The sequence below is a fragment of the Capra hircus genome, chromosome 10 (genome assembly GCF_001704415.2).
Source record: "Capra hircus breed San Clemente chromosome 10, ASM170441v1, whole genome shotgun sequence".
NCBI classification, from domain to species: Eukaryota; Metazoa; Chordata; class Mammalia; order Artiodactyla; family Bovidae; genus Capra; species Capra hircus.
Genome location: NC_030817.1, coordinates 80,939,288 through 80,955,046, shown reverse-complemented (window position 1 = coordinate 80,955,046; position 15,759 = coordinate 80,939,288). Strand labels below are relative to the sequence as shown.

The 15,759-nt window shown below is 48.9% G+C and overlaps 1 protein-coding gene across 1 annotated transcript in view; it reads left to right on the top strand.

Moving 5' to 3' along the window:
- The window catches only part of CD276 (CD276 molecule), a 34,996-nt gene continuing 27,480 nt past the window's right edge, over positions 8,244-15,759 (top strand). Inside the window, exon 1 of the mRNA XM_018054658.1 lies at positions 8,244-8,544. The gene's annotated coding sequence lies outside the window, so the exon portion shown is untranslated. The remainder of the gene's footprint in view (positions 8,545-15,759) is intronic.

Genomic DNA, 15,759 nt, shown 5'->3' with positions numbered 1-15,759 from the left:
CTCTGAATGTCATAGGTCAAACCTAACAGCGGGGCCAGGGTGAGGGCGCCCTATATGAGGCACTTATGACGCAACTTGAAGGAGGTGCTGGCTCTCAGGGTCGTGCAAGGGCTAAGTGATTTGAAGTTATTAGAACAAAACAACTCCCAATGTGATGACAGATTTCCCCTGGCATTATGGTGCAGTTTTTAATGTTCTTGTTTTGTTCTTTAATTCTGGCCCAAACCTCCTGTTGGGAGGACAACCCTGACCCTCCAGCAGCAGGACACAGAATCTGAGATAGATTCCTAGGACTGGGAACACTGTAAGCCTGGGCTACAGAGAAGGAAGGGGGAGCTGAATGGCTCCACCTAGGACAGATAATGAAGAAGGGATGGTGGGTTGGGTGAAGGCAGATGGTTATACAAGCCTGGTTAGGGTATGTGTGTGTGTGTGTGTGTGTGTGTGTGCGCGCGCGCATGTGTGTGTTGGGGGAGAAGTGTTCCTGGATGATCCTCCAGCGAGGATCGGTTCCTCTGTTTTTTTAGGCTGTTCCTGTTACTTTGCTGGCCAGAAGCTTCCAGCTGGAAGTATTTGAATCTAGACACCCGAAAAGTGAAAGTGTTAGTAGCTCAGTTATGTCTGACTCTTTGTGACCCCATGTATTATAGCCCACCAGGTTCCCCAGTCCATGGCATTCTCCAGGCAAGAATACTGGAGTGGGTTGTCATTCCCTTCTCCAGGGGATTTTCCCAACCCAGGGATCTAACCCAGGTCTCCTGCATTGCCAGCAGATTCTTTACTGTCTGAGTCACCAGTGAAGCCCAGGCACCTGAAGTCTACTCTAATACCCAAGTGCCAGAAATAAGAAACTTTCTAGCAGGAACCTGCAGTGTACCATGTTCAGCCCCATACTGGATCTGCTCATTCAGGGAACAGGAGTTGACTTAGTCTGGGCTGGCTGGCCTGCTCCAGATGGCAGCCCTGGGAACCCTAAATGAGTGGGTAGGGCGGGTTGGGAGTTGTGGCCTTTGCCAAGATATCAAGGACTTGAGGCCTGAAAACACAGACAACTCAGGGGATGATGTGCAACAATCAGCCAGAGTGAGGGAGGCCAATGCCAAGACACTGGTGTCACAGGGACCCTCAGGGAAAAAATGCTAAATGGGGCCTTAAACCCCCACTTCAAAGCCAGGTTAAGGAATCCAACTGCTGAACTTAAGAGTATTCAGACAGATGCGGGAGACCTCTGTCCTTTTGTATGTCAAAGGAGGCAAAAGGAAGTTGTCTTTGAGTTTCACCATGAACTCAGAATTTCTGTCCTGGGGAAACTAATAAGAGGGTCAGAACACCCCCTCCCTTTGCCAAAATGGTGGTCTGATGTTCTTTACAGGTATCCTGGGGAGGACAAGATTATGGAAGGTCACCATTCCTCTGTTATGAGCATGGCCCCACCCATCAGAATAAGACCCAGTTTCTCCCTCGGTCAGTCTCCTATCAGGAAGCTTCCATAAGCCTCTTATCCTTATCCGTCAGAGGGCAGACAGAATGAAAACCACAGTCACAGAAAACTAACCAAACTGATCAACTCAGTGAAACTATGAGCCATGCCATGTATGGCCACCCAAGATGGACCAGTCATGGTGAAGAGTTGTGACAAACGTGGTCCCCTGGAGAAGGGTATGGCAAATCACTTCAGTATTCTTGCCTTGAGAACCCCAAGAACAGCATGAAAAGGCAGAAAGATAGGACGCTGAAAGATTAACTCCCCAGGTCAGTAGGTGCCCAGTATGCTACAGTTCAGTGGAGATATAACTCCAGGAAGAATGAAGAGATGGAGCTAAAGCAAAAATAAAACCCAGTTGTGGATATGACTGCTGATGGAAGTAAAGTCTGATACTCTAAAGAGCAATATTGCATAGGAACATGGAATGTTAGGTCCATGAATCAAGGCAAATTGGAAGTGGTCAAACAAGAGATGGCAAGAGTGAATGTCAACATTTTAGGAATCAGTAATATAAAATGGACTGGAATGGGTGAATTTAACTCAGGTGACCATTATATCTACTACTGTGGGCAAGAATCCCTTAGAAGAAATAGAGTAGCCATCAGAGTAAACAAGAGTCCGAAATGCAGTACTTGGATGCAATCTCAAAAATGACAGAATGATCTCTGTTCGTCTCCAAAGCAAGCCATTCAATATCACAGTAATCCAAGTCTATGCCCTGACCAGTAATGCTGAAGAAGCTGAATTTGAAAGGTTCTATGAAGACCTACAAAACTTTTTAGAACTAATACCCAAAAAAGATGTCCTTTTCATTATAGGGGACTGGAATGCAAAAGTAGGAAGTCAAGAGATACCGGGAGTAACAGGTAAATTTGGCCTTGGAGTACAAAACAAAGCAGGTCAAAGGCTAAAAGAGTTTTGCCAAGAGAATGCACTGGTCACAGGAAACACCCTCTTCCAACAACACAAGAGAAGACTCTACACATGGACACCACCAGATGGTCAATACCGAAATCAGCTTGATTTTATTTGCAGCCAAAGATGGAGAAGCTCTATACAGTCAGCAAAAACAAGACCAGGAACTGACTGTGGCTCAGATCATGAACTCCTTATTGCAAAATTCAGACTGAAATTGAAATAAGTAGGGAAAACCACTGGACCATTCAGGCATGACCTAAATCAAATCCCTTACGATTATACAGTGGAAGTGACAAATAGATTAGATGTGATAGACAGAGTGCCTGAAGAACTATGGACAGAGTTTTCTGACATAGTGCAGGAGGCAGTGATCAAGACCATCTCCAAGAAAAAGAAATGCAAAAAGGCAAAATGGTTGTCTGAGGAGGCCTTACAAACAGATGAGAAAAGAAGAGAAATGAAAGGCAAAGGAGAAAAGGAAAGATATACCCATTTGAATGCAGAGTTCCAAAGAATAGCAAGGAGGGATAAGAAAGCCTTCCTCAGTGATCAATCAAAGAAATAGAGGAAAACAATAGAATGGGAAAGACTAGAGATCTCCTCAAGAAAATTAGAGATACCAAGGGAACATTTCATGCAAAGATGGGCACAGTAAAGGACAGAAACGGTATAACCTAACAAAAGCAGAAGATATTAAGAAGAGGTGGCAAGAATACACAGAACTATACAAAAAAAGATCTTCATGACCCAGATAACCATGATGGTGTGATCACTCATCTACAGCCAGACATCCTGGCATGCGAAGTCAAGTGGGCCTTAGGAAGCATCACTATGAACAAAGCTACTGGAGGTGATGGAATTCCAGTTGACCTATTTCAAATCCTAGAAGATGATGCTGTGAAAGTGCTGCACTCAATATGCCAACAAATTTGGAAAACTCAGCAATGGCCACAGGACTGGAAAAGGTCAGTTTTCATTCCAATCCCTAAGAAAGGCAATGCCAAAGAATGTTCAACTACCACACAATTGCACTCATCTCACACGCTATTAAAGTAATGCTCAAAATTCTTCAAGCCAGGCTTCAATAGTACGTGAACCATGAACTTGCAGATGTTCAAGCTGGATTTAGAAAAGGCAGAGAAACCAGAGATCAAATTGCCAACATCTGTTGGATCATTGAAAAAGAAACAGAGTTCCAGAAAAATATCTACTTATGCTTTCTTAACTATATCAAAGCCTTTGACTGTGTGGATCACAACAAACTGTGGAAAATTCTTCAAGAGATGGGAATACCAGATCACCTGACCTGCCCCCTGAGAAATCTGTAGGTCAAGAAGCAACAGTTAGAACTGGACATGGAAAAACAGACTGGTTCCAAATCAAGAAAGGAGTACGTCCAGGCTGTATATTGTCACCCTGCTTATTTAACTTACATACAGAGTACATCATGAGAAATGCTGGGCTGGAAGAAGCACAAGCTGGAATCAAGATCGCCAACAGAAATATCAATAACCTCAGATTTGCAGGTGACACCACCTTTGTGGCAGAAAGTGAAGAAGAACTAAAGAGCCTCTTGATGAAAGTGAAAGAGGAGAGTGAAAAAGTTGGCTTAAAGCTCAACATTCAGAAAACTAAGATCATGGCATTCGGTCCCATAACCTCATGGCAAATAGATGGGGAAACAATGGAAACAGTGACAATTTTATTTTAACTCCAAAATCACTGTAGAAGGTGACTGCAGCCATGCAATTAAAAGGCGCTTGCTCCTTGGAAGAAAAGTTATGAACAACCTAGACAGCATATTAAAAAACAGAGACATTGCTTTACCAACAAAGGTCCGTCTAGTCAAAGGTATGGTTTTTCCAGTAGTCATGTATGGATGTGAGAGTTGGACTATCAAGAAAGCTGAGTGCTGAAGAAATGATGCTTTTGAACTGTGGTGTTGGAGAAGACTCTTGAGAGTCCCTTGGACTGCAAGGAGATCCAACCAGTCAATCCTAAAGGAAATCAATCCTGAAAATTCATTGAAAGAACTAATACTGAAGTTGAAACCTCAATACTTTGGCCACCTGATGCAAAGAACTGACTCCTTGGTAAAGACCCTGAAGCTGGGAAAGATTGAAGGCGGGAGGAGAAGGGGACGACAGAGATGAGATGGTTGGATGGCATCACTGACTCGATGGACATGAGTTTGAGTAAACTCCTGGAGGTGGTGATGGACAGGGAGGCCTAGCGTGCTGCAGTCCATAGAGTCGCAAAGAGTCGGACGTGACTGAACTGAACTGACTGACCATTCCTCCCTCATCATTGCAGAGTAAGCAGTGACAACTCAAGGACCAGGCCAAGGGCTGGAGCAATCTGGGGTCAGGGTGGCTGCTCTGCAATGCCTTCAGGAGCCAGGCTCCTTCTGCCTTTCTCCTGTGCCTCCCTTATTTAGCTTCTGTCTGCATCGTTGCAAAATGGTTGCTTTACTGTTTTGGTTTTGTGTCTGCATTTCAGGCACAGGAGAGAAAGAAGAGTAATTAAAGGCAAAAGGCAAGGTCCATGCCAGCTAAAACTGCTCTTTTCTATTTTGTTAATTGTGGGAAAATATTCATAAAAATTATCTTAGCCACTCTGAAGTGTATAGTTCAGTAGTAAGTACATTCACATTGTTGTGCAGTCAATCTCCAGTCTCAGAACCTCCCTGGTGGCCCTGTGGCTAAGACTCTCCACTCCCAATGCAGGGAGTCAGAGTTTGATCCCTCGTCAGGGAACTAGATCCCATATGCAGCAACTAAGTTCGAATGCTATAACTAAAGATCCTGCATCCTGCGACTAAGACCTGATACAGTCAAATAAATAAATATTTTTTAAAATCTCCAGTCTTTTTTTGTCTTGGAAAACTGAAACTCTGTACCCATTAAATGATAACTCCCCATTTTCCCTTTCCCAGTCTCAACCACCATTCTGCTTTGTTTCTATGAATTGGACCACATTAATACCTCATATAAGCAGACTTATACAATATTTGTCTTTCTGTGCCTGGCCTTTTTCACTTAGTACAATATTCTCAAGGTTCATCCATGTTGTATCATATGTCAGAATTTCCTTCCTTTTTAAGGCTGAATAATATTCCATTATACACATTACCAGGCTCTCCTGGTAGCTCAGCTGGTAAAGAATCCACCTGCAATGCAGGAGACCTTGGTTCAATCCCTGGGTTGGGATGATCCAGTGGATGAAGGGAATGGCTACCCACTCCAGTATTCTGGCCTGGAGAATTCCATGAACAGAGGATCCTGCCAGGCTACAGTCTATGGGGTCCCAAAGAGTTGAACACAACTCTGTGATTTTCACTTTAGTGTAATTTAGTGAAAGAGCAACTTTCACTAAATACACATTACCACATTTTATTTATCCATTCATCTATCAAAGGACACTTGCATTGCTTCTACCCTTTGGCTATTATGAATAATGTTGCTATGAACACGGGGATGCAAATATCTCTGAGACCCTAATTTCAATTCTTCATGAATCTATACCCAGAATTAAAACTGTTGGCTTCTATGGTAATTCTATCTTTAGTTTTTTGAGGAACCACCATGCTGTCTTCCATAGTACCAGCCCTTTAACAAAGGGCTTTCCCTGAAGCTCCAACCAGTGAGTTTCACTTCCATCTCATTGGCCATCTTAGATCATGTGACCACCTCTAGCTGCAAGGGAGTCTGAGAAAGGATGTATTTTTAATTCGGCATAGAACACACATTCCCTGACCTGAGGAGATTCCTGTGTGCTGGGATGGTCCAGGTGTTTATGTCCAGGAGCAGGTGTCTGAGTCACAGCTGAGCCTGTCCTAGAGACACTCCACCTATCCCCTGCCCACAGTGTTTGCCCTTTCTGGGGGAAATCAACACCCTCTTAAGGCACTGCTGCAGGAATGTCAGCCACTACTTGTTTCCATCCCTCCTGAGCTGTTCTCTCAAGCAACAATTAAAGTCTTCCCACCAACCCCTACCAAGTGTAAACTGCCCTGTGCTGTTCCTTCACTGTCCATCACAGCTAAGTCGTGCCTTCCCTGCCGGACTATAAATCCTCTGGGACAGGACCGGTGTTACCACCTTGGGGCACAAAGCACAGGGCTGACTCCTGGTGGAGGGACAGAGAGCGAATTCCTCTAGACCAGCTCTAAGTCCTGCAGCAGGGCTCCCGGATCTCGCAGCTCAGGAGCACCTCTCCATGGGATGCTTCTCCCCTAGATTTTGGGGCCTAATAAGGGCCACTCATCTTGAGAAGAACCATGAAGTCAGGCCCAGGCTATACAGGACCTGACAGGGCAGGGAGCAGCAGGGAAGGGAGGCTGATGACCTTCAAGCACTCTGGACCAGATGGCCTGCCTTGAACCCCCAATCTCTGCCCCATCCCTAGGAGCAATCACACAGACACCAACACAGACACAGCCACTCTCAAACTTACTTTCAGATCACATGTGCACTTAGATGCAGAGTTACACATTTTCACAAATAGACACACCCATGCATCACTCACTCACACACACACACACACACACACACACACACACACACATACTACAATTAAGTTTGAATTCAACATTTAGATTCAAGGAGGGCAAATCTTAGTTCCTCCACTTAATGGTTGGATATCCTTAAGTAAGTTACCTCTCTCCTTGTGCCTTAATTTCCATATTTGTGAACATGAGGATAATATTAATAATAGCATTTACCTCACTGAGTTGTGGGCTTTCCTGGTGGCTCAGATGGTAAAGATCTACCTGCAATGCTGGAGACCTGGGTTCGATTCCTGGGTTGGGAAGATCCCCTGGAGGAGGGCACGACAACCCACTCCATTATTCTTGCCTGAAGAATCCCATGGACAGAGGAGTCCGGCAGGCTACAGTCCCTGGGGTCACAAAGAGTCGGACATGACTGAGCAACTAAGCATAGCACTGGGTTGTGAAGATGAAATTAGATAAAGTGGTAAAGTGCTTAAAACAGTGGCTGACAGAGATGCGTATGTATTCACACACATTTCCTAAGCCCTCTCCCATTTTGTGGCTGCCACTTGGTGGTGGACCTAGCTGTAAAACAACGCAGGGGTTCTTTTATCTCTCTGAGGCTCAATTTTCCCACCTGTAACACAGGAATAATATTACCTTCCTGGTCCAGCTGCTTTGAGGATCTAAACAGGCCCAAGGTGGAAAACTCCTAGCCTCCTCTCTGGCCCACAGAAGTCTGCTGCACCTTAACTATTACTGTCTAACTGATGGAGAACAGGTCAGAGAACAGGTGCAGGGGCAGGATGTGCCAAGGCAAAGGCCTGACCCCCATCACCCTGCAGGCTGGAGGTCCAAGCCTGATCCAGCGCTATCTCCTGCCAGGCTGGAGTTGAATCCTGGAAAGACAGAGCCTCAGATCAGGGTCGGAGGTGGTCAGAGCTGTCCCATCTTTGGGAGCCTGGGGTGGCCACTAGCCTGGCATGGGGCTGGGGGCAGGGCCAGCCTGGTGGCTGTGGGTGGAAGGAAAAAAGGAAAACCAGCTCAGTGGAAATTACCCTGCGGTTGGCTCAGGCGCCCACGACACACTGTATTTATAGAGAGCTCCCTGCCGCTCTTAATGCCTCACAGTCGAATTAACCCTTTCCAGGCCGCGGTACCAGCCTGGTGCCAGAGGAGAACACTGGACTGGGGAGTCAGCCAGCCACATCCGAGCTCTGGCTCTGCTGCCAGCGGCCTGGAGCAGGACCCCGGGGGGCCGATGACCGTCCAGCTATCCCCTAGCAGAAAATAAACTCCGGATCTTGGGAGGGTGGGGCACGGTGGGGGGTGGGCGGGGATCAGACTAGCACCCCTTTACCCGCGCGCCCGCGTGGGTCTGGACCCGGGGCAGGGGCGGGTCCCGGCCGGTGCCCTGCCCAGCAGGCGGGCTCCGGCCTCGGCCCTAAACCGCGGCCGCGGGGCCAATCCGGCCTCTGGGGCGCACCCGGGCCGCCTTTCCGGGCCCGCGGCTTCCTCCAGCCCGCCCCGCCCCTCGGACTCCCGAGGCCGCCCCCGGCCCCCATTCGGGCCCGGCCTCGCGGCGGCGGCGGCGGCAACTCGGCAGCGCTCCGCCGCGTCCCCGAGTCCCGGGAGTCGGCGCGGCGCGGTGAGTGCTTGCGTGGCGGGCCCGGCGCTGGTCGGGGCGGCCTTTGTCTGCGGCCGAGCCCGGGCCCGGGCCGCCGGGCAGCGGGCCTGCTGCAGGACTGCTGGAGCGGGCGGTGAGCCCCCGCCCTCGCAGGGCGCCCCCGCCCCAGCCCTCTCCCCCTGTCGGGGCTGGCCGCGGCGCCGGGAGCACGTTGGACCCCGGATCTGGGGCCCGGAGGCGGCTGGGGCTGCCAGAATCCAATCCCGCCCCCAGCCCTGCCTCCCCTTCCCCTGGCCGGCGGGGCCTGAGCACTGTGGGACCTGCCCTCACCCGGGAATCCGCTCGAGGAGGAGCCTGGGCGGGTGATTGTGACCGCGGAGGCCCTGGGTGTGCACGGGAACAGAAGCACATCTGTCATTGTGTTGATGATTCTGGAAAGCTTCACTATCTGGAAAGCCGCTATCTGGAGCTAGGAGTGAAGCGGAGTCTCCCCGGGGCCCTGTAGAGGAACACACCGTGACCTGATCACCAGCTCTGAGGAGGGGGAGCTACCAGGGAGAGGAGGGCCAAGGGTTGGATAGGGGAGGGGGGCCCCATTCTGCTTGGCCCAGAGAAATGGAGTGGGCGACTGGAGACTTCCATGGGTAGCAGTGGGCATGCGGGAGACAGATTCAGAGAAGGACAGACAGGGACGTCTGGCCTGGGTGAAGAGATGAATAGGTGTGTGGGTAGGGGGCAGAGCACAGGGAGCAGGGATGGGACATTTGGGGCTTGGGAAATCTCAGAGAGATGATGGGTGGGGTGGGAGGGAGAGGAGGTGGAAGACGTGGTGGAGGGAAGGTGGGGACCCAGGGTGGAGGCCCAAGTCCTCTGTTGCTGCTTAGCTAGCGAATTGGCAGGTTCGGGGGCCTAAGGCAGTGAACTGCCAGAAAAGGGGATTTATTTCTAAGCCAAACCTAGCCTAATGAGAAATGCGTGATGGATGACTCAGATATGGGATCTATCATTGAGGAAAACAGTAAGCAAATAGGAAAGCAAAACCCATTGGAGAGTTAAGAGGGTTTGTTTGACTTAATTGAGAAAAACTACTTAGGTTGAAATTGGATGTAGATAATTATAAATGAGTCTGATTTCATCATTAAATGAAGGCCCTAGGTCTTTTTCTTACATGCCTGTCTTTAGCAATTTGCTTCTATATTAGAAAGTAATGAAGCTGTTCTGTTTTTAAGAGAGTTCTTTATTTAGTTCAGCCTCTTCTGTGACTCCCTCTTGCCTCCCAGAAGTTCCTAGGAAATCTGAGGCTGTGCAGCCTTCTGTAATTTCGAGGTCTGCACACAGGTGGGTGCTTTTGGAGACTGAGGGAAACTGAAGTCTAAACTTGAACTCTAAACATGTCCAGTTGGTTGGTCTGATCTGAGTGGCAGAGCTCTGAGGCTGTGGGTATGAGTGGTGGCTTATATTTCCAGCTCTTTTGGAAATGGGAATAATTTGGGTGAGTGTATTTTTCTGATATTTAGAGTTCCTGAGATTAAATGAATACTTATGTTAATCATTGATCATGGAAATCTTTCTCCCCTGTGTTATGCACATCACAGTCTGACCTCTTGATGTTAGTGACATTTTCCTTCAGGACTTGAGATCAGCGCTGTGAACATCCATTTTTGCACTAAGGGGACTCTCAGGGGAGTGAGATTTGCATTAAGTGGCTTCAGAGATGCTTGTATTGGTCCCATGACTGATCTTGGAGTTCTTTTCTCTCTTCCGTGACATCACTGGTGGTTTCTCCTGCCTGCTCTCAGTGAGCTTTCCAATGTATTCCAGACTCCTGTGTTGCAAGAAATTGGACCATCCAGCTTGTTAGAGATAGGAGTGTTAGTTGCTCAGTTGTGCCTGACTCTTTGCAACCCCATGAACCACAGCCCACCAGGCTCCTCTGTCCATGGGATTTTCCAGGCAAGGATACTAGAATGGTTTGCCATTTCCTTCTTCAGGGAATCTTCCTGACCCAGAGATCGAAGTGGGGTCTCCTGCACTACAGGAAGACTCTTTACCAACTGAGCTACCAGGGAAGCCCAAGAGATAGGAAGCCTACCTTAAAACAGGACTGAGGATGAGAAGAGGCTTTGGGAATTGAGGACCGATTTTCCTCCCTGTCCTTGGCCCTCTGCACCTCTGCCCGGGCACCTGATGGAAGCAGGTTGACTGGCTGACTGAGATTCTCAGATAGCTGGGTCAGAAGCTGGAATGTCTGTGGAAAGGACAGTTATAGAAGTGTTGTCCCTTCTGTGGAGGCTGTGTCCTTACTCTTTTGAAGTTGATTTTTGAACTGTCCTGTGGGAATTCCTCTATCCTTAATCTTTAACCTGCTCTGGAGTCATCAGTCTTCATTCTTTGGTGTAGGATTTGGGCTTGACACTGAGATGAGCAATATAGTTCAGGATCAGAGACTGAGTATGATCATAGAGCCAGAAGCTGAGATGCCACAGTACTCAGAAAGTATTATAGACAAGTGTCTGGCCTGTTGCTTGCCACTTCTTGGTTGGGTTTGTGCTATGTGAGGAAAAATGACCCAAGTCCAAGCGGCCCCTGAGATGAACACCACCCAGGGCCTGAGCAGTGGCCCTGAGTCATGGGGTCAGGGGAGGAGGAGGAAGGGCAGGCAGGATGATGTCACTGCCCATGAGCTTATCCTCTGAGTGGGTTGGCCATTTCCACTCCTGTCCATTTCCCACACCCCTAGGGCAGGAATGACAGGGAGGTCCACTGGCAAAAGAGGGAAGGCAAAGTCAGGGCCAAAAGAGGACAAGAGTGTGGGAACTGGTGATCTTGGAGAAATTTCCTTTGGTCTCGTTGGTCAGAATGGATCACACATCTGTACATATCGCCTGACAGAGGAGGCTCAGTGCAGAGGATCCAGGAGGCCTTCTCCCCATGCCCATGGCAATAATAACAAAAGTAGTCATGATCCTTACCACTGCTGGCGTGCTTTAAATGCTTTCTGTATGTCCTCTTATTTTATCCTTACAGCAGCTCTGTGGGGTAGGCATTGCTTCCCCCCTTTTTATGTAACCTTCGCCTGCCACCCCCAGTTCTGCCACCCCTGTGGAATAAGGTTCCAGATAGGAGCAGTGGGTTTTCAGGTTTTGGGCTGTGGGGGTGTGCTGGATGCTTAATAGGAATCATCTTGTTTCATCATCATAGCTGTCCTGTGAGGTAGGGAGTCGTTAGCTCCATTGTACATATGGGTAAACTGAGGCCCAAGAAAGGGAAATCACATGCCCCAAAACATGCAGCTGGCAAATGCTGAGGCTCGGTTGCTGTCTCCTCCAGGAGCTGGCTCTTTCTGCCACTCTGGAGGCACACTCAGCTGGAACCTGGTAAGATGTGCTAAGGGTCCCTAGTAAGATGTGCAAGGCAGAGAGGATTCATCTGGGGAACTGGGGAGATGGCAGACCTGACCTGGGTGTCCCAGACTAGTGTCCTTGCAGCGCAGTTGGAACCACTGTGACGAGTTCTTAATGTTCCAGAGGCCTCAGCACACTAGTGCCTTTCAGGAGCCCCTCTCAGTTCCGGCCAGTGCTTCCGGCCAGCTGCCCCCATTATCCCTCATTCTCCCAAGAATGGATGCTTCCTCCACACCCCTAATGCCTTTGGGCCTTTGGTCTTCCCAACACTTAGGGAGGGCATGTTGGAGGGAACTGCTCGGAGTGGGGATTGAGAAACATTTTTTGGGGGAGCCTTGGAGCAGGCCTCTGGGAGGCAGGACTTCCAGGTAACCTAAAGTCAATGTAGGCTCCCCAGAACTGGATGTCTCATGGGAGAGATACTGAAATATGTGGAGGCCTTGTACAAAGGGGTATGTAGCAGCATGGGGGCTGTGTCCTGGAGGAGGAAGGGGGAGAGGACCAACAGGGATGAGCCAGACACAGAGATGGAGCCGAATTGTGATTTGCTGCTTTGGAGTTGGGGTGCTGGTGGAGTCCTAGGTGCAAAGAGGGGCCAGAGAAAGAATAATGTTCCCAGGGATCTGTACATATAGCCTGACAGTGGAGGCTCAGTGCAGAGGATCCAGGAGGTCTTCTCCCCGTGCCCATGGCAATAATAACAAAAGTAGTCATGATCCTTACCACTGTTTGGGTGCTTTAAACCCTTTCTGTATGTCCTCTTATTTTATCCTTACAGCAGCTCTGTGGGGTAGGGATTGCTTCCCCCCTTTCAACGATATGGAATCAAATCTCAAAGAGGTTAAGTCATTTATACTTGATCATATGTCTAGCCAGCCTTCGGAGTCAGAGTTTGAGCCTAGGCGTGTCTGCTGTACCTGAGTCTAAGCTGTATGGTGAGGCAGGCAAGAGAGCCTGATGATGGTGTTTAACAGGTGAGGAATTCAAGCCCAGGGGCACCTAGCTGGCTCTTAGTCACCTCTGATGTGACTGATGACTGAGCATGGGCCCCTCGGCAGTCTGAACCCTGTTTCCTAGGCTCAGATGCCCCTTTGTATGGTGGGCATGGAAGTGGGCGCTGGACAGGTCAGCTCCAAGAGGCCTTCCAGCTCTGAGGCTAGGTGGAGCCTGCTACACTCCAGAGGAACCCCTGGAGATCCAGAGAGGCTGGTGCTTAGGTGGAGAGGGGTCTGCAGCATTTTTCTGCCAGGGCAAACCTCTTTCAGGGTAGAAACCTGAAGAATGTCAGGGCAGGGAGTGTTTAGGTAGAACACATCTGGAGTAAGTGAGCCCTTCCATGAGTGAAGTCTAGAAAGGTTTCTGGGAGGGATGAAATTTCCAGACACATCTGGGTGGGCACTCAGCAGGACTCAGCAGAGGTTGGGTGAATGCAGATGTGTGTGGCAGGGGCCTGCCAGGACATGACCTGGGATCCGCCCTGCACCTTGGTCTTATGTTCTCTCATGCCTTCCCGTCCTCTCTCCACTCTCCTCCTTCAACTCCTTCCTTCTGGCCAGACCTCTTCTGAGCTAAGTGCAGCCGTCACTTTATTCCAAGGTTCCATGTTTCTGATGGGGGGTGTGTGTGTGTGTATGATTGTAGCCTCTGCACACACTTCTAGTTCATGCTGCCTTGTCAAGTGGCTGTTGAACTCTGGAAGACGCAAACTCGTTTTGTGGTGGCTCCTTAGCCAGAAGAGGGTGTGAGAAGCAGGCCAGCTGTTGTGGCAAAAGTCACCATATTCTTGAATCCACTGAGCCGTCTTCCTTCTCTCTGGTTTCGCCTCCTCCGGGTCTCAGGCCTTGACTTCAGTGTGGAGAGGGTGCCTCGATGGGGATGGTTTGGCTTGGGGAAGCTGGGGGCTCTGCTCTGTCCTGTTTTCCCTCTTCCTTGTTCTTCCTAAATCCATAAAGGAAGCAGATTGCCGATGCCAAGAAAAGCTTGGCCCCACTCTGCTGGGCTGGCGCTGATGACACACTGCTGTTTTGACTCACACAGAAATCACTTTGAGAGGAAGAATTGATTTCTTCTCTTGGGTAGGATCACGGGGATGGGGAGCACTGCCCAGCAGACAGCCTTGAACACCAAAGGCCCAAACTAACTCATTATCAGGAAAAAGGAAGGCCGTCAAGGGTTCCTAGGCAACTCTGGAGACCCCCTAAACTCTTTCACAGGCTCCCACCCTGCTGTGGAACACCTATACTATTAATATTAGGTCAGGTTTTTTTTTAGATAATTTTTCTCAGTGGAGTCCCATAACCATCTTATGAAGGCAGAGTTTAGATTCCTATTTCACACATGAGCCAGCTGAGACTCAGAGAGGATGTTTTCCCAAAGTCACATGTCTAGGAAGTGGCAGAGTCTGGATTTGAAGCTGTGTCTCCAGCTCCAGAGACATCTTCTAAAATGGCAGGGCTCACTCTGTCCATGAGGCTTCTTGTGCTACAGCAGCCCAGCGTGTGATGGTGGTCATAGTGCAGGAAGGGGGCCAGCACCTTCCTTTGAGGGTTAGGGAAATGAAGACCCTGAGAGGCAATGGGGTAGAGCAAGTGGGTGATAGAGCCTGGTCTAAAGCCCACATAAACATAAATCTTCGATGTTGCTGTTTTCCTTTTTAATTTGTTAATGAACAAAAGAATTAGATGCTTGTTGTCAAAGCAGCGGAAGTGTATCAAAGTAACTAGAAGGTGGAAGTAGATGCTTACCTTCATTCCCATGCTCCAGGGTTGGGTTCACTATCACGCTTCCAGGCTGTTTTTCTAGACAAACATTCATCCATCCATCTCTCTCTCTATCTATCTAAATACACAGGCATTCATTCATTCATTGAGCAGTGCTTTGAACACTCATTATGTGCCAAACCTTAGCTAAAACTAAGGATCCAGTAGGATAAAGGATCTAATAAATAAAGCAGACATGGTTCCTGCTCAGGGAGGTCTCAGTGTGACACAAGGTAAACAGCAATGCATACAGGGGCATCCATAGAGTGGCAGACCCCCAACCCAGCTTTCCTGCCAAGGTGAACCTCAAGCTGTCATCTGGGAAGAAGGAAGTGTGCTTGCAGAGACCCTGTGAGGTAGGGAACAGGGTCTCATCGTAAGAGCTCTGATGAGGGGCGAATGGGAGGAGGTGAGGCTGGGGAGGTGGGCAGGGCTGAACCAGGCAAGACCCTGTAGGCTGATTAGATATTGAAAGTGATGACGTGATGCACTTTTGTTTTTATAGCTGTTTTTCTGGTTGCTGTGTAGAAGTCTGGATGGGCGTATAGAGCTGGGTTGGGGGACAAGAGAGAAAGTGGAGAGACTGGTAAGGAGCCTTTTGTAGTCATGCAGGCAAGAGATGATGGCAGCTTGGCAGACCAGAGAGAGAAGCCGAGGTAGAGGGGAAGAGAGAGAGTAAAAATACATTGGGTTGACAAGCTTTTTCTGTTAAAGGATCAGAATGTAAATTGTTTCGGCTTTGTGATTATTGCAACTACTCAGTTCTACTGCTAAGATGGAAAAGTAGTCACAGGTAATGTGTAAATGAATGGAGGGTGGCTGTGTGCTGATGAAACTTGATTTCAGTTCAGTTCAGTTCAGTTCAGTCGCTCAGTCGTGTATGACTCTTTGCGACCCCATGAATCACAGCATGCCAGGCCTCCCTGTCCATCACCAACTCCCGGAGCTCACTCAGACTCAAGTCCATCTAGTCAGTGATGCCATCCAGCCATCTCATCCTCTGTCGTCCCCTTCTCCTCCTGTCCCCAATCCCTCCTGGCATCAGAGTCTTTTCCAATGAGTCAACTCTTCGC